The sequence below is a fragment of the Plecotus auritus genome, assembly GCF_963455305.1.
Source record: "Plecotus auritus genome assembly, chromosome: 2".
Lineage (NCBI taxonomy): Eukaryota > Metazoa > Chordata > Mammalia > Chiroptera > Vespertilionidae > Plecotus > Plecotus auritus.
This window is the reverse complement of record NC_137771.1, coordinates 20,639,231-20,660,865: the sequence shown is the minus strand read 5'-3', so window position 1 is coordinate 20,660,865 and position 21,635 is coordinate 20,639,231. Positions and strand designations below refer to the sequence as shown.

General features: G+C 41.2%; 1 protein-coding gene across 9 annotated transcripts in view; it reads left to right on the top strand.

Moving 5' to 3' along the window:
• Positions 1 to 7,983: 7,983 nt before the first annotated feature.
• PTP4A2 (protein tyrosine phosphatase 4A2) overlaps positions 7,984 to 21,635 on the top strand; it is a 32,980-nt gene continuing 19,328 nt past the window's right edge. For 2 of the 9 annotated variants that reach the window (XM_080653852.1, XM_080653854.1), the window contains exon 1: positions 8,009 to 8,577. The gene's annotated coding sequence lies outside the window, so the exon portion shown is untranslated. Of the gene's footprint in view, positions 8,578 to 8,627; positions 8,743 to 9,082; positions 9,274 to 21,635 lie in introns of those variants that run through there. The other 7 variants (XM_080653856.1, XM_080653857.1, XM_080653853.1 and 4 more) reach the window with 7 other exon arrangements.

Genomic DNA, 21,635 nt, shown 5'->3' with positions numbered 1-21,635 from the left:
CTGAGATATAGTTGTCAGCTTTTAGTTTGGCCAAACAACATCATGAAAGAAAACAACTATCATGTTGCAACCACTGCTTCATAAAAGGAAGGATATTTTAATACCAAAGAAAGTAAGAAGGGTATACTCTCAGAATGAAAGACTGTCTCTTAAACTGAATAAATTTAGCCTATGAAAAGTCACCTCTGCATCTTTATTCTTCTCCTTTCCCCAGTCTGAGGGTGAACATTTGAGAACCACTGATTTGGCTTACCAGTATTTCTTGGGGATGGTGTCTTGGCCTTTGCTTGGATACCTCTGATGGCTGGGGTGCTCACTAGTTATCTCTTTGGATAATTCAGACTGTTGCTTCTTTTTCATTGCCCCTTTCTTGCCTGCCCCCCTCCTTCAGGCTGGTTAATGTCCCTTTTCCCTGCTTTCTTATCTCCCTCTGGTGATCACTTTTGTAGTGCTTATCTCACAATGTTGTAATTGCCAGTTAACACATTCATCATCAATTAGACTCTCAACTTCTTGAGGGCAGGGTCTACATCTTTTCACTGTTGGATTCTCAGGCTTCATCACATGGCAGAAGCTCATCAATAATTGTTGACTGAAGGAATGGACTTCTACCCAGCAGTCTAATAATATTGTGAAATAACTGTCACAATAATCATGAAAATAACTAACATATTCTTAATGTTACTATATTCTAGGCACTTTATGTGATTTTGATCAGGAATAGGCTTTATGTCAGGCCGTTTGGAATAGTATGCAAATGATAATTTATGAAGCATGTTATTTTAAAAGGAACAGTGTATCTGGGGACTTATCCTACAGAACTCCCCTAAAAGAGTTCCATAATGTATATGCAAAAATGTCTACTGCAGTATAGTATTGCTTATAATAGCAAAATATGAAACAATCCAAATGTCTATCACTACAGAACCTATTAAATAAATTATAGTTCAGCCATACCATGTAGGCAGCCTTTAAAAGCATAACGTAGCTCTGGTCGGTAGTTCAGTTGGTTGGAGCATTGTCTCGATGTGCCAGGATTTTGGGTTTGGTCTCCAGTCCAGGCACATGCAGGAAGAAACCAATGAGTGCATGAATAAGTTGAGCAACAAATCAATGTTTCTCTCTCTCTCCCTTCCTTATTTATTTTATTTATTTATTCTAAAATAAATAAATAAATAAATAAATAAATTTAAAAGAAAAAAAAAAGAATAAGGTAGATATAAATGTACTGACATAGAAAACTGTCCAAGACATATTAAGAGAAACCCATTTATTTTAAACACACACATGCACACATATATAAATACACAGAAAACCTATGAATGTACAGAGAAAAGTCTGGAGGAACAATATAATACAAATTGTTAATAGTGGTTCTTTCTCTGGGTATGATCTTAGGGGACTTTTACTTTATTAAGCATTCATCTCTGTAATTAAAAAAATTTATAAGAAACTTACCTTATTAGCTCTGGCCAGATTGCTCAGTTGTTTAGAGCATCTTTCCAATATGCCAAGGTTGTGGATTCGATCCCTAGTCAGGGCACATACACGAATCAACCAATGGCTCTAGCTGGTTTGGCTCAGGGGATAGAGCATTGGCCTGCGGACTGAAGGGTCCCAGGTTCGATTCTGGTCAAGGGCACGTACCTTGGTTGCAGACTCCATCCCTGCAGGAAGTGACCAATCAATGATTCTCTCTCATCATTGATGTTTTTATCTCTCTCTCCCTCTCCCTTCCTCTCTGAAATCAATAATATATATATATATATGCCTAAGCGACTAAATGACCAGAACGACTGGAACGACCAGTCGCTATGATGTGCACTGACCACCAGGGGGCAGACGCTCAATGCAGAAGCTGCCCCCTGGTGGTCAGTGCGCTCCCACAGTAGGAGCACCGCTCAGCTGAGACCCGTCTTGGCAGCTTACCAGCCTGGCAGCAGCCACTAAGTCCCTCAGTATTCCTGCAGGTCCAATCTCCAGAGAATGGGCCAGGCACCGAGGGATCCCAACAGCGCCACCAGCCTCCTGGAAGTTGGCCTTGGGCACTGTGGCCGCTTTCCTGCCCTAGACACTCCGCAAGGAAGAAACAATATAAAAGCGGCCACCAGGTGGCTCCTAACAACCTGTGCGAATGTCAGCAGACAGATCTGAATCCTGCCTGGAGGGCTGATTGCGTCCAGCCCGCCCCCCTTGGGACCCCACCCATGCACGAATTCGTGCACCGGGCCTCTAGGATATATATAAAAGGAATCAACCAATGAATGCATAAATAGTGGAACAACAAATTGGTATTTCTCTCTCTCAAATCAATAAATAAAAAAGAACTCATCTTATTTTTAAATAGCTTTATTCAACTATAATTTACATATCATAAAATGCACACACCATTTTTAAGGCTGGGAGCAGGGGAAATTTTTTAAAACACAACTAGAAGGAAAGCCTTCTGACATTGAAGCTAATCTAATCTTTTGTCCCTCTGCCTGCCTTCTGTTCCCTTCCCACAATGGGTTTCCCCTCCCCCCTTCTCAATAGCTCTGCTTGGCCTGGAAAACTCTTTTGCTTTACCTGGGCCTATAAAAGGAGGGGTTGCCCTAACTGACTTCTCAAGTTCTTTTAGACATTACTGATAATTTGGGTAAGTTCATAGTCCTTTTGCTCTTCCTCCTACCAAACTCATTTTGAGTGAGGATCTGATAATCTCATTCTCACTACATAAAAATGACTGGTGAGGCCCAGTTTATTTTCTCTCTCTCGTGGTGTTTGCATTTGAACAAAAGATGAAATATTTTTTGGCTTTAAACCAAGAAAGAAACATTCAACTGTGCAGTTTTATATGCACACAAAGCGGAGGATATTTTGGGGCGGGGGCAGGGCAATCTTTTCAGTATCCTTGAAAAACGTAGCAGTAGGCAAGTTAGGATCATTGGTGTGGAGATGGGTACTTGAGGTTCTATTAGGTAACGTGGAACCCACTGTGGAGGAAAAGTCAAGATTCTGGCCATAGCACCTGCCAGGGAAGGAGTGCTCTCAATTTCACAATGTGACCTTGATTGCCCCATTTAACCTGGTGCTTTGATGTCTCTGTGTAGAAACATTATCACAGGCAGAGAGCATATATTAAACATTTATACACAAACAGATAATCTAAGTCACTCTGAAACAGGTTGCCATAATGAAAAGAGCTTACACTGTTAAACTAACATCCAGGATGTAGGTAGATTGTAACCACATTCTCATTTAGAAGTAGTAGAGGGCACAGTGGTTGAGGCTGTGTGTGTGGGGGGGGGGGGGGTGGGGGGAGTGGTACTGGATAAATACTCCCTGGGATCAAATCCTGACTCTATCATCTTACTATCTGGGTGACCTTGGTCAAGTTCGCTCAACTGGCTCTCATTTGTTTTCCCATTTGTAAAATGAGGATAATAATTTCCACCTCCTAGGATTATTGTGAAAATTATATTAGTTAATACATATAAAGTGCTTAGAACAGTGCTTGGCACGTAGTGAAATGTTAGCTGTGAACATCATTACCACCTAATCCCTTCGTTGTGTAGGGAGATTTTCTGCTTCACTTCCAACAGCTTTTGTTTCCGTTGTTAATAAATTCTGTGATATTTTCCAACTTCCAGATGGGGAAACTAAGTCTGGAGGTATCGCACAATGCTGTGAACTGAGCCCAGAAGGCAGCGTAGCGCCAGACATGGAGTTCGCTGCTAATTCTCAGTACCTCCTAGAGCAGATCCCCGCACTCTCCGAGCCTCAGTGGCCTTATCTTTGGAGAGGTAAAACAGGAATTTGAGCCACGTTTCTCAACTTTTCCCCTTCCCTCGCTCCCAGTTCCTGAGGTCGTTTCCTTTCTGGATTTCTGGCTGAAATCCAGTTGCACCTGACGGAGGTGGAGATGGGATCCCAATAGCTGATTGGCCGCGGGAAGCATCTCAAAAGAGGTCGCGGCCTTCCAAGAGCACTCAAGCCCTTTGGAGATCCAGTCGCAGCTTTCCAGCTCCTATCCGCACCAGGAGAGGGAACTCTCCGCCCGCGGCCCCACCCCGGAGCGAGCGCGGAGTCTCCCGGAATTCACAGCTTCTTTCCAACCCCCGCTGGGCTCCCCACCAATTTCGTGCTGGGAGGTTGCTAGGAGCTAACTGCCTGGGTGTGTGCACGACTCCCAGGGGTTTCCCGCAGAAGCTGATTGGCGAGGGGGGCTTCCTGCAGCTGGCGGTAACCGACGCCCTGCCCCCTCCGCCTCCACCCAGTAAAAGAGGGCTGTAAAATTCCGGAAGAGAGATTAGAGGCAGGGGATGGGTGGGGCGGTGAATCAGTACATTCCTTCCTCCCCCTGCCTGCTCCTTTCCAGCTATCACTTTGGGAGGGTTGGGTCCGCTCAGGGCCTTCTCTGACCACTCTTTCCTTGGCACGTCCAGGAAAGCTAAGTAGTTAGTACTGGGCTGGATCCTCGTAGGGGTCTTCCAAGCTCAGCTGAACTTTGTAGAGCCTGGATCCCTTATTTTGCAGCTCATGACCCCATTTGGTTTCGGGTTGGGGAATTTTGGTCGTGGCTTCCAACTGGCTCTTTTCCTTGATAGTGGATCCCACATATTGAGCAAGCCCCTACTGTGAGGTAAGGTCTGTGCTGGGTCAGTCAGTCTTATCTTCCTAAAACTTTGCAATGTAGGCATGCCCTGTCTCAAGTTAGAGGCAAGGAATCTGAAAGATGAGAGATGTTAGGTAACTTGCCCAAGGTCACACAGTAGCAGAACCAGGAGTAATCCCTGCTCTATTGGTTCCATTAATTTCCCACCACACCCTGTGGCTTCCTTTACTTTAGGGCACTGAAAAACAACACTAATCAGGGGTAGGGAAGTAACATGTATGGATCACCTCCACGGTGCTAGGTACTTTATTTATTTTTAAAAAATATATTTTATTGATTTTTTTCAGAGAGAAAGGGAGAAGGACAGTCAGAAACATCGATGAGAGAGAAACATCCCCTACTGGGGATGTGCCCGCAACCAAGGTACATGCCCTTGACCGGAATCGAACCTGGGACCCTTCAGTCCGCAGGCCGATGCTCTATCCACTGAGCCAAACCAGCTAGGGTGGTGCTAGGTACTTTAAATATATTGTCTTTAATTATTTAATTTTTTTTTCACAACACTCCCCTGAGATAGATGTGATCACCTTGCCCATATCACACAAGAGGAAACTTTAGAAGCCTGGAATTTAAGGGGCAGACCCCGGAATTCCTGTACAGTCATAGTACAAACCAAGTTAATGTTTGTATAGTGCTTGACAGTTTATAAAACTCTGTGAAGATCTTCATTTCAGAGCAACCCCATTTCACAGATGAGAATAGAGGTTCAATCATGAAGTTAAGCAATCTATCTGTCCAAGGTCACGAAACTAATAGTAAGTAGCAGAGCCTACAATTTTGAAATAAACTCTATACAGCTAATAGTAGCAAAACTCATCCCGTGTATTTATTCCACAATGCCAGATACCATTCTAATAACTGTATTAATAGTGAACATTTATTGAACATTTACTCTGTCCAGTATGGTGCTGAATTACATACTCAAAACGGCATTATGAGCTAAGTTGTGTTACCTTTTTCAGTTTACAGATGGGGAAATTAAGACTGGATTAAGTAACTTCCCAAAGTTACTCAGCAAATAAATGGCAATGCCAGGATGCCAGATGAAACAGTCTGGAGCCCCATAGTATGAACCAGGTAGCTGGGTTGTGTCCCCACTTCTGTATCAAACCACGTCTCCCAGGATTTTGGTTTCTTTGTCACACCACCATTCTTTCTCTAACACCTGTGTGTGGCAGGCCCACACAGCTCCTGCTTTAAAGAGCTAAGGCTCTGCTCTATAAAATCAGTCAGGAATATCACAGTTTGCCTCACATGGGCACTGGGAGGATTAATAAGCTAATGGCACATGGAATGCTTCAGCGAAGGCAGTGGATAAGCTCAGGGCACTTATTATGTATAAAACTACTAAGGGTAGCTCACGCTGTAACTAGGCACCTGTAGCCCAACTCCTGATCTGTTTGTGGTGTGCAGTCTTCCTCGGGAACCATTTGGATGAGGTCATTCATGGTGTGGGGAGTTGGTGGTGCCATGATCTCAAGGCTTTTGCTCTCAGAGGAGGGTATTTCCAACATCTCAAAAGGGATTCCAGGTGAATCGGAGGGGCACCAGTTATTGACTGGAGTCAGAGACTAACATCATATTTATTTGGGCTTTAGCGGAAGACAGCTGGGCTGAATGAATCCTGCTTCTGTCACTTCATTTCTCTGAGTCTCAATCCCTTTTAAAATGAGGATAATAATACCTTTTTCATAGGGTTATTTTGAAGCATAAACTTGATCATATATTATAAAACACCTTGCCCATGGCTTAGAATAGGGCAGATGCTTCATAAATGGTAGCCATTATCATAGCCATTATTGTTACCCTTATGTTATATTATTTACTGACATTTTAGGGCCAGGCTGACAGCTAGTTGGACTAGTCGTCCCTCAGTCATTTGTTCAACAGTCTACTAGACTGTGCCAAGTAGGTCAGTTTAAGTAGGGGAGAATCATGAAAATAGGCAGTTATAAATGCTATGATAGGAGATTGCATAAGGTGTTTTGAGATTTTAGCGGAAGGATGAATAATAACCAAGAGACTCAGCAAAAAATTTTGCAGAGGAGATAGTTGTCTGTTTCAAGTCTGTGCTTGGAGGAAGTGGAAAATGATGCCTGCTGGAGGCAGTTAGAGTGCACGCAGCAGCTGAGCCTGTGCTCCTCACCCAAGGGCGGTGAATCTGATCTTCAGTCCCTCTTGCTTCAAAGCCTCTCTACTCCCACACAGCCCTGCCAGCCAGCCTTGCCCTGGAATACCCCCTCCTGGGCCACCTGCTGGTGGTGAACATCCTGGGTTCTGTGCTGTGGCTTGATGTGGCTGAGTCATAAGACCTTTCTTTTCACTGCTAAGCTCTAATGGAAGCCTCGGGTCAGAAGCAATGCCCCCACCTTGTGTGGAAGGCCTCATGATGACTACTGACCAGTGTTTCTCCCCACAGGGCCAGATGAATAGGTGTGCGCTGGTAACTGGGTGAGGGGAGAGGCAGCCCAAGGGACAGTAGTCCCTTCTACATAGGTGTTAGTTCTGGGAAGGGGAGACTTCCCAGGGTGGAAAGGGAAGACAGAGCAGCCCCTTCCCCGCAAAGCTTATGAGTAAGCCTCCTATCTTTGTCCCAACCGGCTTCCAGTGCCTCTTTCTGGCTGCCACCTGGCAGGAGCCCAAACCAGTCTCCCAACTCACCGGTGACCACATTTTCCATAGTCTGACAAAGAATTAAATAATTTCTGGCCGCCTTTCAAATGCAGGAGAGAATGGTTTAATCTCGAGGATAATCAATCCCTGTCGTTAAAGGGACATTAGGTTAGAAACCTTGAAATTCAGGGTCTCCTCTTCATTAGGCATCTTTTTTCTCCATAATTATATCATTGATATGTGGAAAGAGCCCCGCGAGGTAGCTGATAATTATTTCTATTTAATGTTTGAGAATACTCAGAGGAAATAACTTGCCCAAGATGCTACATCCCGGAAGTTTGAATTTTGGTCCGTCAGGGAGGGTTCTTAGGTCTGGGTGTGTGTGGCGGCAGGGCTGAGGGGGGAGGCGCAGAAACATCCTTTGCAATTGTAGACGCACACGCCATTTATTTGAGGCCTCGAGAAAGGACAGCCAAGAATTGAGCTGTCCTGGAACTCACATATGAGTTGGAAATCCCCAAGCAAAGGGCTCGGTCGCTGTCTCACCCCAAAAGGATCTGGCCCCAGCCCCACCGCCCGGAACGCAGGAAAAAGCCCTTCGACCTTGCAGGTCACACGGCGGCCTTCGGCCCTCTCCCCAGCCCAGGTGCGGATGGGCGGGCCGGGGCGTGGGTGAACGACTCCCTAGGCCTCCTCCTACGCTCTCCCTGGTCACACGGATGCGCTTCCGCAGCCAGCAGAGCAGAGCGGAACGAAGGCCGAGAAGAAGCGGGCAAGGCGCCGAGGGCAGTGGGTTAGCGCCCGGCTGGGCAGTGGGCGGGCCCAACCGCCCCGCGCCGGCCGGCCAGCCAGTCAGCGGGTGCGGTGGGAGGGCCGACGGGCGCGCGCCGCGCCCCGCAGCGCCCCCTGAGGGGCGGCGGCGGGAGCTGGTTCCGGCTGCGCGCGCAGCGGTGGTGGCGGAGGCGCGATCGTGGGGCTGTAACCGTCGTCCGTCCGGTAGCGGCTGGAGCGGCAGCGGCGGCCGGGCACGGCACTAGGCGACGCCACAGGGTAGCGGCGGCAGCGGGGGTAGAGGCGGTAGCAGGAGACGCAGCGGCGGCCGCAGCAGCAGCAGCAAGACGGACTCGTGGACACGCGCCGCCGCCGCCGGGCCGGGCCGGGTGTCGCGCGCCGAGGCTGGGGGGGAGTCGTCGCCGCCGCCGCCACCGCTACCGCCGCCGCCGCCGCCGCCGAGGTGACTGAGGAGAGAGGCGCCTCCTCGCTCCCGCCTCCGCCGGACGTCAATGCCCAGTCCCCAGCTCGCCAGCGTGAGTGCGCTGCTCCCGGGCGGCCCCCGCGCCGGCCCCCGGGGCCTCGGGGAAGGGAGGGCGGGAGGCGCCGCAGCCATTAGCGCAGGCCCGAGACACGTCCCCGGAAGGAGGGCCGGCCGGGGCCGGGAGGGGGAGCGCGGCCGGGAAGCGTGGAGAAGAAGGGTGGGTGAGGAAGGCGGGGAAATAGTGTGTGTGTAAGAATGTTGTGAGTGTGGGCGGGGGAAAATGTGCGTGCGTGAAGGGGGTGAAGAGTGAGTTGGGGAGAGGGCTGAGTGTGCATGCGGGGGGTGAGGGAAGGGAGGCTGGGAGTGCCAAAGTGTGGATGGAGGTAGTTGGGGGCAGGATGGAGGGAAGTGTGTAGGAGTGTGGGGTGAGTGTACAGGAGAGTGTGCGGGGCGATAGTGTCTGTGTGGATAGTGTGGGGAGAATGAGTGTAGGAGCAGAGTGACTGGGGGCGGGGGCAGCGTGTGGGGACGAGTGAGTGTGGGGAGAACATGAGTGCAGCGTGAGAGGTTGGGGAGGTGGTGAATGGCAGGGGCGGGCGTGTGGAAGGGTGTACCTGTGTCGGTCCAGAGTGAGCAGGCATCCTGGAGGCTCGCCTTGATCGAGGTGTATGACGGTAGTGAATCCTGGTGTCCTGAGTTAGGGAGTTCTTTCCAGGAGCGTCTTGTCCCTGGGTTCTTGGGTTCAAGGGTGAGAGGAAAAGGGTATACGAGTGTATTCCAGTGGCACTGTCATTTTCTAGTTCTGGGATTTTTAAAAGAATGTGCTTTTTTCCCTTCTATCTGTACCTCCCCCTTTCATGCCATCTACATAAAATTCTAAATTTGTCAGGGATGTGGTTGTCATCCCATTTTAGTCTGGGGATGTGAGAGCTAACTAAAACTTGTCTGTTGCCCAGGATCCTAGGCTTTTGCCTTTAATCAGCAGCATAGACTCTTGTAAAGTGTTGTTAGCTTTCCAGGGGGGTGAAAGGTATTTTATTTTTAGGTAAATTGAAGTCATATTTTTAGATTGTGGCTCTTTCCTAATCTTCTGGAGAAGAGCTCTTAAGAAATAATGCTGCTGCTGCTATGATGTAATGATGATGGAGAAGAACCTTAGGCTAGTTTTTTAGTTTCTGGAATTTGTGAAGAGACATATAAAGTGTCTAGCAGTTCTAGCATCACTGTAGACGTTCAGCAAATGCTGCTTGTCTGTTTGGAGTCACCAAACGACAACCACTGTTGGATTAGGATATGGGATATGGTAGTTATTTGCTGCCATACTCTATATTACAGTAGTTTCAGATAGGAAGTGAGTGAAGTTATGCTTCGTTAAATGTGCAAAAAGAAATTAAGGCTGTAAAAGGATACTTTATTTATTAAGGTTTCAGAATCTCTTGTCAGTATAGTATACCATTGTGTTGGTGAAGATGGTGAGAAGTTGTTTGCCAGTATTCTGATCTTGACATTTTAAAAGTTGTTCCCTATTGGATTGTGAATGAACTAATCACTATCATGGACTTTTCCCAGATTCTTGTATTGTAGAATGTAGGGGTTCTTGATAAAGAGTGCCTTATATGGATTTTACACCTTAATGATGAGACTTTTATTAGAAGTTGGGAGTTTTTCAATATGATAACCAAGGAGTTAGATAGTAGACATAATAGAATCACAGGCAAAAGCAGTGATGTGTCAAATTATATTTTTCTTAGAGCATTCTTTTTCTTAATCACTGGCATGCCCTCTGTTTTTGAAAATAGTAAATAATGTTACTATTCAGTGGGGACCTGGATTAATTAGTATTAAGTGCCTACTATGTACCAGGTGCTTTTTATATTCATTTAATTCTCACGGCTATTAAAAGGTGGTAAATGTCTTCACTTATATTTATTTGGCACATATTGAGTGACTTCTATTTGCCAGGCACTAGGGATACAATGATGAGCCCTCATTGACTTAAAGTGATGAAGAGACTCAAAGAAATAACTTGTTCTAGGTCAAAAGATAATAGGAATTGGATTAAAAACTCAGGTCTTTCTGACTCCAAAGTGCTTGATTTTTCCACTACATAATTACTATCTTCACATTAGGTTGTCTCACTTTGGGGTATTTTACCACACAGTGACCTGTCAGCTTGTACAGGTCAGAGATGTTGAAGTTATAGCAGAAGAGTAAATGGCTGGAGGCAAGGGGATCATTTTAGGAGATGCTGACTCGGAGGCTCTTCAGGATCTAAGCAAGGGTTTTATGTGGGTGGAGCTTATGCCTTGAAACTCTCCTGGGGCCCCAGGATGTGTGCTTTGAGACAGTTTTTATGAGGCACCTGGAATATGTCTGGGAGAGGAAAGTCTGATTAAAGAAACTCAGCAGCCTTTTAAGTTTTTTATTTTGGGGGGCTAAGAGTCAGCTAGTATTAGTCACTTCTTTGTTAAAGGCTTTGTTCAGCCGTGTGGGGTATTTTCCTCCTCGAGAATGCGAACAGCAAGTGAGAAAATAAATATGAAAGCACTTTGTTAATTATACATTGAAATACAGATTCAAAGTATTATTACCATTAAGACTTTTCTACTAAGGCAATAGTTTAATTGTTACATTTAGTACCTGGAAAAGGCTAGCAACGTAGAACACTGTCCTATACAAATGAGAAATTGTTTAGAACTGCTGGACCTAGTATATTCTGACTCAAAATAGCAAAAGTCAAACCACTCCCTCAGTGAGTCAGTCAAGTAATATTTAATTTGAATGAACCAAACTTATAGGCAGAAACCATTTATATCAGTGAACTTTGATGGCATTAGGGAAGAGTAAATGTTTGAATGCTTATGCACATAATTTTCTTAAAAGGTCTTAAAAGCCCCATATTTATATTTTACTTGAAAAGACATTTGTGTGTACAAGGTAAAAAAGATTTATGTTTCTTAAGAATTAACTTTTTACTGTCTTTCAAAGGTAATATTTCTCTCTGCAGTAGTTACAGAACACTATGATTTTGAGGCACAAAATTGGAATTTAGTAGAAATTTATTTTACAGGTTTTGACTGTACTTTTTTTTTGGTGGAGGTTGTGATTGGTAACTAGTGAAGCCTCGAGTAAAAGCATTACAAATAAGATGCAGAGGAGCAGTACATAAATTTTTAACTGTTGCTCCTGGAAGAGTGAAACCTAAGTTAGGCAGATTTCTTTCAGTGCTATACCATTAGTTGTACTATTCATAGAAGTTGGGGATCTTTAAAATTTTTTAGTGACTTGAAATCAGGATCCATAGTTTAACATGGTAGACTTAGTTATGTTGAGAAGAGTAGTGGTAGAATTCTTGAGGTCTTAACTACTTTTGTGAAGTCCCAACATTATGTTTAGGTTTCAATATTCCCTTCTTGAGATAATTTCCTTTGTGCTGAATCACAAATCATCTCATTTACAGTTCATAATCTGTGAGTAAGTGGCATTCTTTCAGTTTTACAGATAAGGAAATTGGTTTATAGATCAATTGTTGAATCCCAGGTTTTGGAATCCAATTTAAACAGTATCAGTAAATAAATGGTAGAGGATAAAATAAATTTCCCCTTGGGGCTTAAAGTACTTAAATCTCTGGCTAAACTTTTTTTTAGTTAACTTTAGTCAGTTTATAGGGAGCTATGTAGGAGTTAAGTAGATGTTAAGGAAGTCAGCCTTTTTTTTTTTTTTTTTTGCTTGAATTTTAATTTTTTTAATGTAAAATTAAAAAAATACATATTTTATTGATTAATACATATTTTATTGATTTTTAGAGAGAGGAAGGGAGAGAGATAGAAAGATAGAAACGATGAGAGAGAAACATTAACAACAGTCGACTGCCTCTTGCATGCCCCCTACTGGGGACTGAGCCCTCAACCTAGGCATGTACCCTGACCTGAATTGAACCGAGACCTCCTGGTTCATAGGTCAACACTCAAACACCTAGGCATGCCCGCCAGGCTATTTTTTTTTTTTAAAGGGTACTTCAGGTACTTGCATACATTTTTTTACTCTTTTGGGGATGTTGCTGCTTTGGGATTTTTCTCAAGACACTGGTTGGGTTACATAGAAACTGATGATTCTCTAAGTTTAAAAGTAAGAGCCTTTGATGTTACAATTCAAATTTTGTACTTGGGATGGTTAAATGAACAGTGGATGCCACCAGTTATAATTACTTTGGTAAGTAGTGATTTGAGTCTATTAATCTGGGATAGTAGAAGAGCCTTTTTTCCATTTTCAACTTCAGAACTAATTTATGTGTAGAGGTGTCTGTTAGCTTTTTCTAGTTATCTTTTGTTTTATTGGCTAAACAACATCCTCTAGCTCCTGTGACTTCCTGGCTACTGTAGGGAAGCCTTGCTGGTTGCTTGGTGTAGCATTCAAGTGGCTATTGTATGTAAATTTGTTGTTCCTTAGAGTTGTAGAGGTCTATGCTGTACCAGAAACTGTCACTACTCTAGCACCTCCACTCTACGAAAAAAGCTTCACAGCACTGTAGGCTTTGTCTGCTTTCCACAGTTACTCTGTGGAGTTACCAGGACCCAGGTGAGAAAATGACTCTTCTCCTGCAATGTCTTAGGTCAGTGGTTGGCAAACTGTGGCTCGCGAGCCACATGCGGCTCTTTGGCCCCTTGAGTGTGGCTCTTCCACAAAATACCACGGCCTGGGCGAGTCTATTTTGAAGAAGTGGCGTTAGAAGAAGTTTAAGTTTAAAAAATTAGGCTCTCAAAAGAAATTTCAATCGTTGTACTGTTGATATTTGGCTCTGTTGACTAATGAGTTTGCCATCACTGTCTTAGGTGGTTTTCCCTGCATTATCTGTTCAATCAGTATAGATATACTGGCACAAAATCTTTTTTTTTATTTTTTTAAAATATATTTTATTGATATTTTACAGAGAGGAAGGGAGAGGGATAGAGAGTTAGAAACATCGATGAGAGAGAAACATCGATCAGCTGCCTCCTGCACACCTCCCACTGGGGATGTGCCCGCAACCCAGGTACATGCCCTTGACCGGAATCGAACCCGGGACCCTTCAGTCCGCAGGCCGACGCTCTATCCACTGAGCCAAACCGGTTTCGGCAGGCACAAAATCTTTTCCAGAAAAATGACTATGAGGAATTGACACATTATACTAACAGTTATGTGACTGTAATACAAATGGTTTTTGTTTGCCTCAACGAATTTCTGTCCCATAGGTTCTGTAACACAGCATCCACTCTATTTTAAGTAGCCTAGAAACTAAATTTCATCATTTGAATATAAATTTACATTGCACGGCATTGCCGTTTTAAACTGTAGAGAATTTTAAGACTAACCTTTTTTGCTAGTTGAGTCTGTTTTGAAAAAATATTTTGACCATTAGAACAGTCTTTACCTTTAGGGAATTGTGTATTTAATTCCTTTCATAGTATTTTTGGGTTGAAATTTCATTCTTCTCAGAAAATGTTAATTCTTTTGGCATAAAATACACACATGATATATTTGCTTTAGCAGATCAGATAAATTACTTTATATTTTTATTTCTGCAGTGGTAAAAAATGTTGGCTCTGTACTAATGTATCATTTGACAGGAGTTCAAATTTACAATTAGGTGTGCTTTCTTCTAGTCATCCTTTAGTCTTAGTTGTGATTTAAGTATAGCTTTTTTCTTGCACTCTTTTATAGGAAATATTCACTAGGTTGTACCACCACAATGTTTGTAAGTTGTATTTATATACATATGTGGATATTTACTGTTTTTAGTAGCAAAACAAATTGATGTGTTTTCTGCTTTCCATTATTGGTGAAAAGCATATCATGAGGGAACAGAGTGACTGGTTAGCGCAGAAGGATATGAGTCATCAGCAGGATTTGTCAGCAAATTGGGAAGGATATGATGGACAAACAATAGATTCTAGTGACATTATTCTTCTTTCCCACATGTGTGATTACAAACAAGTTTCCTTTTGGTGATTGGTTTAAATTAAAATAATTTCGATCTTTCTGGACCTAAAGCACTTGAAATTTAAGTCATAGACTATACTTTGAATTGTTTTTTCTTTTTTAAAAAAATATTTTTTATTGATTTCAGAGAGGGAGGGAGAGGGAGGGAGAGAGAGAGAGAGAGAGAGAGAGAGAGAGAGAGAGAGAGAAACATCAGTGGTGAAAGAGAATCATTCATTGATTGGCGGCCTCCTGCATGACCCCTACTGGGGATCGAGCCCACAGCCCAGGCATGTGCCCTTGACTATAATTGAACCTGGGACCCTTCAGTCTGCAGGCTGACTCTCTATCCACTGAGCCAAACCAGCTAGGGCTGAATTGTTTTTCTAGTGAGATGTGATCTTCATTTGGAGGTCATCCACAAGTAGAATCCTATATAATAAAGAGCTAATAATGCTAATTAGACCGAACAGCAGAACAACAGTCTGTACCTTCTGGATGAAGCCCAGGCTGCGAGGGCCGAGCCCCTTGCACGAATTTCATGCATCGGGTCTCTAGTTTAGTTAATAAACTCATCTGTTTACAAGGAAGAAGAATTTATCAGCTAGGATTTAATAAGTTGAGAGATTCTTTGTGAAACTTTTTGGTAATTATGGAGTTGCTCAGTAGATCAGAAATGCCCACCAATATGACAATACAGTTTGACCCTTGAACAACATGGGTTTGAACTGCCCAGATCCACTTATACATGGACTTTTAAAAATAAATGCCTCACTCTGGCTGGGTGCCTCAGTTCGTTGGAGCATTGTCCCTACACCAAAAGGTTGTGTATTTGATTGCCTGTCTGGGCACATACCTAGGTTCTTGGTTTGATCCCTGGTCAGGGAACATATGGGAGGCAGCCATTTGATGTTTCTCTCTTACATCAATGTTTCTCTCTCAAAAAATCAATAAGAAAGCATATCCTTGGGTGAGGATTAAAATAATAATAACAAATAATAATAAATAAATGCCTCTACTGTTTTTGATTCATGGTTGGGAGTCTGCAGATGTAGAGGGCTGACGGTGCGTTGATCTACATTTTATGTAGGGGACTTGAGCATCCGAGGATTTTGGTATCTGTGGGGGTGGGAGGGCTGGAACCAATCCCCCTCAGATACAGAGGGGCAACTTAAGTTTTTGGGGAACCAAAAGTTATATACAGATTTTCAATTGTGTGTGTGTGTGTGTGTGTGTGTGTGTGTGTGTGTGTGTGTGTGTGTGGCGGGGCGGGGGAGGTGTGGTATGTGCCTCTAGCTCCTTGTTGTTCAAGGGTCAACTGTGCTTGTTTTCTCTCAGGGAGCAAAGAGTTGCTTCCTGACTACTATTATACTTTTAATTTCCTAAGATCTTTTATTGCATCTGAACTGATCTGAAATTCTCAGCATGGTCAAATCCTCACCAGAGATATGTAACCAGAGATTTGGGTCCTTTCCTAAGTTATGCTATGTCCCTTCACTGTTTCTACCAATCTTGTAAAAGTTTTACTTTTCCTCAGAAGTCTTAATTAATCCTACTTCATTCTACTCACACTCACTTTGTATTTTCTAAGTATGTAGTATCAGTATGAAATTTTAATGCCCATCATAAAATATTTTTCATCCACATTGATTGTTTTAGGATCTTGATTCTGGATGTTTGTATGGTATGTGCACAGAACTCCACAAATATTTGTAAGACCGATGTGCTGCATTTTAGTATCATTCAGAGGTGGTATGTTGCCTCTCATCTCAGGTATTTGGAGGAAGAGGACAAAAAAGATTAAATTTTGCATTAAATTTTTTTTTTTTGCATTCTTTAAGTGGAAAGAGAAGGGGAATCCATGTTGAAATTGAACTAAGGTAGTGAGCAAAGGATAACCCCTTGACATGGCATTATAGAGTATTTCACCATTTTTGCTTCACATTAACATATAAGCTAAAACAACTGTATAGTTTTTAAAGATTGTGAATGTTGTGTTTTATGAAAATAAACATCAAGCTATTATTGGGCAAATAATGGGTAGACAGTATATTTTAAAAGGCCACTAGCAGCTCCAAATAGAATGATTGAGGTTCTTGCCTATTTATCTTGTACTATACTCAGTACACAGAGAGATGGATGTGAAGTATAATGTGATTTATAAGAAGTAAATTTAGGAGAGGAAGTGAAGTGTAGTTTACCCGGTTTTAGGGGAAACTTGAACCAAAATACCCTAACAGTAGAAAAATTTCTGGGGCTTAAACAAAAGAATTTGTGCTGACAAGATGTTATTTGTAATGTTTTTTATTTCATATCCTGACATAGAGAGCTTCCTTCCCCCTCTTTTGGTGGTAGATACTTGAACAGGACCAATACATTTTACAAAATAGGGAAATGAAAGAATTAAGCTGACCCCATAAACTGCTAAGTTCTGAAACATATTTTAAATAATGCTAACAATAGCCTGGAAGTTTTTGCTTTGCATGCTGCTCCTGTGCTGTAGGTTATTTTGAAAGGTGACTCAAGTAACCTTTAACCAAGTATCTATTTTGCAACCTCAGGAAACTTGCAGCTGTTATAGTCATTCAAACTGTCCTGATATAGGTCAGAAAACATTTCAAAGTGGTGTTGACATGGTGAATTCAGGAGTCCTTTTGAATTTTTCCTACTGAATTTGCTTTATTACAGTTGCATTAAAAAAAATTTTGCATTGAAGTTTAGAATCTCAAATATATATTTTTTATTAAAGAAGTAATTGATTCAATGGTTCTTGAGATAATGTATGTATAGCGATGTTGGGAACTAAGATGATTAAGACCTAAATTGTTCTCTAAGACAGTTACATAGCCTTTTGAGATTGAAGACAGAAAGATGGAAGGAAAGAAGAAAACATTAGGGGATTTAATTTTATGGGAATGCAGCTGAGTTTGAGATAATTTGTATTGTATAAAGGAGGCTTACCACAGTTACTTAAGAAAAGAATGTGCTTAAACTTAATAATAAAGAAGCTTGGGAGTCTTAAAACAGCTAAAGTCTATGGAGAGGATACCATGATACCTTTGTCTGGAAATGAATATAACCAATTTAATAGAGCCGAAGAGCTTAATTTTTAGAAGATTCACTGAAAACAATAAGATTAATGCCCAATATTAGGATTGTGCTGTTGAGATTTTTAATGTTATTACTGGTATTCAAATAATTTTTTAGAAAATGAAAACTGGCTAAAGTGCTGTTACCTCCATTTAAATTTATTAATGAAATGAAAAATAACAATTTGGACAAGAGATTTATCTGGGGAATTTTAATCTTTAAGAGAACAATAGAGTACAAAATTGAAAAGTAAGTATTTTCAAGTGTAGCAGGAAAATATTTAATGCAATTTTTGTCTTGCAGTTATTCATTGAGGTAGGAGTTACTAGAAAAGGACAACTACTTCTAATCACTGGGGTTCATACAAACTTGAAAACCACTCCCTTTTCATTTGAGTGGGAACAGGGCCCACAAGACTTCAGTAAATAACTGTCACTGTTCTCAGAAGCAGGTGTGGTTGTTGGTTAATTGCTTTCCTTTTTTCCGAGTAGCTCTGAAATGTTAAGATATTTTCTCACCGTCAAGGTCATACTTTCTTTTTATAGAACTGATTATTGATTTCTGTACTGGAGCTTGATTCTCAAGTTCCCTCCTTAAATGAGGAAGTAGAAAAGTGGGAATAACCAAGAGAGTAACTATGAAACTTTTTTTTTTTTTTTAGCAGTGAAGAAGCATCTTGCTGTTTTTTAGCTTGTTTACATATATTTTGGACCCTAATTTGTGCAGACTTTAATGAATACATCTTTCTTTATCAACTTCCATGACTGTAGTCAGTGGGGCAGGAGAACTAACATTAATTTGAATTGTCTAAGTTCAAGGATTCACAATTTTAGTTTGATAAATGCAACAGTAGAGGGATGAAGAAAGATAAGTAGCACAGAGAATAGAGCTCTTGTTTCTACAGGGCTCTGATGAGTTGGGAGTAGGATATGAGAGATGAGTAAAATTTTATCTTGAGCCCAGTTAACCAGACACTGAATTTTTAATTAGCAAAGTTGAATTCTTTTTAGTTTACAAGTCTTAATATATTTTTTCTCTCAAATGTTCAAAATGCAAAGATACAGTAATACTTAACAGAAGAATGTCCCTACTTTTCTTCCTTGATGGTTGGTGAAGATTTTATAATCAGTTGTAGAATAGTTTCTGAATATTGTGAGGGATTTACGAGTTCTTAGAGTTACTTAGAGCCTTGACTCTTTTTTTCAGACTCCATATCCAGTCTATAGACAAATCTTAAAATTGATCCCTTTTTATGTTTTGTATTTCTACTACCTTGGTCCAAGCCACCATAAGCCATCATTATCTTTTTCCTGGATTATTGCACAGGCTCCTGTCTGATCTCTGCTTCCACCCTTATTACTCATATAATCTGTCTCCACGTAGCAGCTAGAGTGAGCCTTTTAAGCATAAAATGTCAGTCTTGCTTGAAATCTTTTCATCTTTTCCAAATAAAAGCCAAACATTGGCCTATAGGTCCTCTTTTACTTCTCTGACCCTATTTTACTGCCTTGCCGTCTTTGCTCTGGTAACACTGCCCCCCGCACCCCCCCCCCTTGCTGTTCTAAGAAACACTGCAAGGCCCCATCTCATAACATTTCAACAGCTAATCCCTCTGCCTAGAATGCTCCCTCAAATATCTATTTGGCTCACACCCCCAGGTCTTGGATAAAATGTCACTTTTTTCAGTGAGGCCTTTCCTGATAGCCTTATTTAGAATTGGAGGCACTGCAGATTCGCCTGCTTTGCATTTTTTTCCATAGCAGTGGCATATTTTATTTGTATTTTTCTGCCTACAAAAATATAAGACCCATCCTGACAGTTTTTGTTTGTTTACTGCTCTTGCTTGAGTATGTGACATATAGTATAGTGTCCGATAGATATTTGAATTAATAAATTCTTTTTTTTAATGCTGTATAAACAGCAAACTTTTATTGAAGGCTTTTAAAAAATTATTGATTTGAGAGAGAGAGAGAGAAAGAGAAAGAGAAACATTGATTCATTTCATTTATTTACACATTCACCAGTTGATTTTTTTAAAAATTATTTTATTATTTGTTTTCAATATATTTTTTTTTAATTCTCACTCAAGGGTATTTTTCCATTGATTTTTATAGAGTGGAAGAGAGAGGGAAAGACAGAGAGAAATATCGATGTGAGAGAAACATTGATTGGTTGCCTCCTGCACTCGCCCTGGAGCCTGCAACTGAAGTACATGCCCTTGACTGGAATAGAATCTGGGACCCTTCAGTCCTCAGGCTGATACTCTATCCACTGAGCCAAACCGGCTAGCCGCTAGGGCAATAAATTCTTAACTAGGCAAATTACAAGGAAAAAATGTCTTAACTTCAGAGAATGATTTTTTTTTTTTTTTACTGTTGACAGATTAGTCATACTTTAAGGGCAGTGCAGGTGTCTTAAGTGAAATAAATTTGCCTTAGGAAAAAGTTGTTGCAAGGTTTTAGTCTTATATACAGTATTATGCTTTCATGTTGCCTGTTTGTAGAAACCAAGCTAACTCAAATTTGCATGACTTCCTGTAGAATTTCTGGTTAAAGAAAAATAACATAGTAAGTGTATGCTTATTTGTTTGTCAGACCTCTGCTTTTAGATTTTATTTTCTTAGATCTAGACTACTTTATTGTGCATTTATATTATGTGCTGTTTTAATTTGGTGACTACTGGCATAACCCATCAAATTAGAGGGTTTACTGTATCATTTGCTTTAATTTAGAAATAGGGGTGATTTCTCAGTGGATAGTTTGATGTACTAGTAAGTGGATTGACAGGATTTTCAAAAGGCTGCCCAGTAAGTTTCGGTCACTTAAATGGGGTTGATTTTGTAAAGTTCCTTCATGCCCTTGAATACTCTATTTTTATATTTTAACTTAGAATTACAATTGCCAAAGCAGGACCTGAATTTTACTCAATAATTTAGTATCTTTAACAAAGAACAACACTGTTTTTCTAGAATCGTATGTAGGTATAGGCCTGCCTGGAACAGAGGGACTAGCCCTCTTGAGGCTCTTTGTAATCCCATGGCTATAGCACTGTTAAGAATGTATTTAGATTGTACATCATTATAGGTCTTTATCACTCTAGAATAAAAAAAAAATTAAGGTAACATATGTACATGGAAAAAGATTGAAACAGTTCAAAAGGCATATATTATGATAAAGTAAATCATGCTCCCAGGCAACCATTGTTACCTCTTATCTTTGTGTAATTTTCCAGATAGTTCATGGATATGGAAGCATATATGATACTCACAAATATTTCTGTATACACTGTTACAGACCTTGCTCTTTTTACTTATTAGTATCTCTTAGCCATCTTTCCATAACAGTTCAGATAAATCTATTTTACTCTTTTTTGACCTCTGCATAGTTTCCATTTTATGACTGTGTCATGATTAAATGATGGATATTGTATTATATATTGTAATAAAACCTTGATATAATGGACTTATTTGGGTGAACAGGTGTCCCTTAAAACTGAAAATCCATTATGTAATAAAGTAGGTTTTCCGAATGCATTATGTTAAAAATTTTACGAATTAGTTAGTTTACCTGTTTTTACTTATGTAGACATGTTTGTGTAATTAAAATTAGGTACATAAGAAAAGTTTAATTTCACAGAAAAGTTTCCTTTGTGTATTACAGTAATTTTAAATCTATACTGAATAGATCTAATAAATGAGTACATTCACCAGTCACCACGAGCAAACAAATGCACATGGCTGGCTTAGCACATTTGCTGCAGAAAGTCAAGCCATGCAACAACAGAACCAATTACCACGAGAGATATGGTGTGATCATGTGCTAATCACTCACTGAACATTGTTTACGAGCAGTGAGCCTTTGGATTTGAATATGTAGACTATAGCTGTAGATATGTAAGATTTATTTATGTCGCTGAAATTACTATTACTACAGTGTTTTTTCCAACATATGGCCTATTGTTAAAATTTGTTAAAAATAATAATGAACTAATAAAAAAAACAACCTGTTAATCTTCTGTAATAATAAAAGTGTAATATGCTAATTAGACCAGACAGCTGAACAA